This window comes from Schistocerca piceifrons, chromosome 3, assembly GCF_021461385.2.
Source record: "Schistocerca piceifrons isolate TAMUIC-IGC-003096 chromosome 3, iqSchPice1.1, whole genome shotgun sequence".
In the NCBI taxonomy this organism is placed as follows: domain Eukaryota; kingdom Metazoa; phylum Arthropoda; class Insecta; order Orthoptera; family Acrididae; genus Schistocerca; species Schistocerca piceifrons.
In genome coordinates this window covers 933,851,685-933,854,543 of record NC_060140.1, presented here as the reverse complement: position 1 = coordinate 933,854,543, position 2,859 = coordinate 933,851,685, and the positions used below count along the sequence as shown (strand labels likewise).

The 2,859-nt window shown below is 39.8% G+C and overlaps 1 non-coding gene across 1 annotated transcript; it reads right to left on the bottom strand.

Annotated features, from left to right (window-relative positions):
* Window positions 1–1,465: 1,465 nt before the first annotated feature.
* Window positions 1,466–1,537, bottom strand: Trnaa-agc. The gene has a single exon. It is a non-coding gene; the product is annotated as a tRNA-Ala (tRNA).
* Window positions 1,538–2,859: the final 1,322 nt, after the last annotated feature.

Below are 2,859 nucleotides of genomic sequence, written 5' to 3'. Positions count from 1 at the left end.
TCTCCATGCTACCCTATCCTGTGCAAGCTTCTTCATCTTCCAGTACTTACTGCAACCCACATCCTTCTGAATCTGCTTAGTGTACTCATCTCTTGGTCTCCCTCTACGATTTTTACCCTCCACGCTGCCCTCCAATGCTAAATTTGTGATCCCTTGATGCCTCAGAACATGTCCTACTAACCGGTCCCTTCTTTTTGTCAAGTTGTGCCACATACTCCTCTTCTCCCCAATTCTATTCAATACTTCATCATCTACCCATCTAATCTTCAGCATTCTTCTGTAGCACCACATTTCGAAAGCTTCTATTCTCTTCTTGTCCAAACTATTTATCGTCCATGTTTCACTTCCATGCATGGCTACGCTCCATACAAATACTTGCAGAAACGACTTCCTGACACTTAAATCTATACTCGATGTTAAGAAATTTCTCTTCTTCAAAAACGCTTTCCTTGCCATTGCCAGTCTACATTTTATATCTTCTCTACTTCGATCATCATCAGTTATACTCTATATCATACGTTTTTACTCATAATTCTGTGACCATGTTATAGACCATTCTTTGATTTAAATTCTGAGGAAGACACTCCTAGCAGCGTTGAAACTCGGTCAATTCGTTAAAAATAGTGCCCAAGGGCTGTTTTCTTTCAGTGGTAACTATTCACGGTCTCTGAACGTGCAGTCACGTACAAAATTTTGAAATAGTAAAAGCATGTATTTTTGTCTAGTAATGTTACGTACCACACACACATACACACATACACACATACATACATACATACATACATGCACACACACACACACACACACACACACACACACACACACACACACACACACACACACAACACAAACAAAAGATGAAAGGTAAACATACAGTGACAGTTGCCAACACTACACACGGTAAACACACACGTGTACGTCACAAAATGAAAAGTGCAAGTGATGTTTTGTAATAAATTTGGGCGAAACAACGCCGGAAATCAGCCAGCTGGAGCAATGGGACCGAATGAACACTTCCCCAGGACCTCACACATCAACTAACAACACTGGAAATCGTAAGTAACACCGAACGATAATTTAACCTCACGAAATTTGTGCAACATAAATTGTTTCTAACCTGAAACAAGAGAAAAAATATGTCAGGATGTAACATAGGTCCATATTGTAACTACCACATAATACATTTATTATATGCCTAAAAAGGAACATTTATTACAGCCCACTGGAGTTGCTTGATAAATAAAAGAAGCGAAGCGCATATGCAAAACAAAAAAAAAAAAAAAACTGCTCTTTATTTAGTTGCATAGACAGAACATACCTCAATGAATTTACGTCGTACTCACAGAAAATATATTACAAAGTTATTGTTAAAAAATTATCAAAGGAAACTATGTGGTTACAGAGACCTTCCCAGGCGTCAAAGTCTGTGATGTATATATGCGGACTGAAGAGGCGAGTAATTTTGTACCAAGGCTGGGATTTGAACCCAGGTCTCCTGCTCGCTAGACAGATGCAGAAACCACTCTGCTACCCTGGTACAGTGGCTCCGCACAAATGCACACACTACTCCTGCGCCGAGCGGCTGAGGCACCTTGCCACGGTTCACGCGGCAGGAGGTTGGAGTCGTCCGTCGGACATGGATGTGTGTTGTCCTTAGCGTAAGTTAGTTTAAGTTAGATTCAGTAGTGCGTAAGCTTAGGGACCTGTAACCCCAGCAGTTTGGTCCCATAAGACCTTACCACAAATTTAAATTTAATTTACTACCAGCAGGCGTCCTCCTCAATCTTCCAGTTTCCTTTCATGGTGGTTTGTCATACAGTCTCACTTTCTTAATCATTCTCCTGAGGGATGTCCGGTCTTTCCTCTTTCTGTATCTGCCAGTTCCTGCAGATCTTTCGTCACCTGCATCAAGCACAGTGACTTAATCTTTCTCTCTTGCCAGCGTACGAGACTATCTGCTAGGATGCTATCTGTAGACATTGAGGCGTGGTGCCTTATATCGCTCCTGTCTAGAGCCTGTGCATCGTGAGAATGACTCGTGTGTACGGTGACAGATGGTCTGAAGCAGGTTCAGTCGAGTAAGTAGTTTTTATTTTCGTCTACCAGAGTACAGTAACGGACAGAGACAATCAGGAAACACGTCAAGAGAATTTTTTTTAATTGTTATATTTATTTCTTGAAGGTTTTTTTGTTTGTTTATGTTTGTACAGTTTTGTATATGGTTTTAGTAGTGTGAATCATGCTTGAATGTGGTTTAAAGTAAATATGCAGATCTTTGTTCTTCTGGTGAATTTTGTACGATGAGGAATTTTGTATCATAATATGTTAAGTAAGTTTATGGTAAAAGGGAAGCTAGTTAGAGTGGAAATGCAAGTAGTTAATAACAAACAAAATAATCGAATGTTAAATATTTATTTCGGGAAAAAGTACAGTTCGAAAGTGTGTTATTTATTGATTGCTTAGTCATGAAAAGCGCGGACTAGCGCGGGAGAATAATGTTTTTTCTATTGGCCTTAAAGAGAACTGACCAATGAGAACGGAGTATTCTTCGCGCGTCTTTTCTCTTGGAGATACAGAATATATAAGTTGTCGGAGCCCAGCCTTTCAATAGTGCGGTCGTGTCTGGTATGAGCTCCGAAGGAAGTTATAGTCTGCCGATTTTAGTTGTTGCTACATGCCTCAAAAGTGTTTTAAAGTGAAGGCATATTTACTCCGGCGTGTTTTTTTTTAGAAAGTACGGATTTTTTAAGTAATTTTTATGTATGAAAAAGGACGGAAATTCCACTTGGCATATTGAACAGATCGGTGACTAAAAACTTGAGTACATTAGACAGCGATAAACTTAATAGTGTGCCGAGC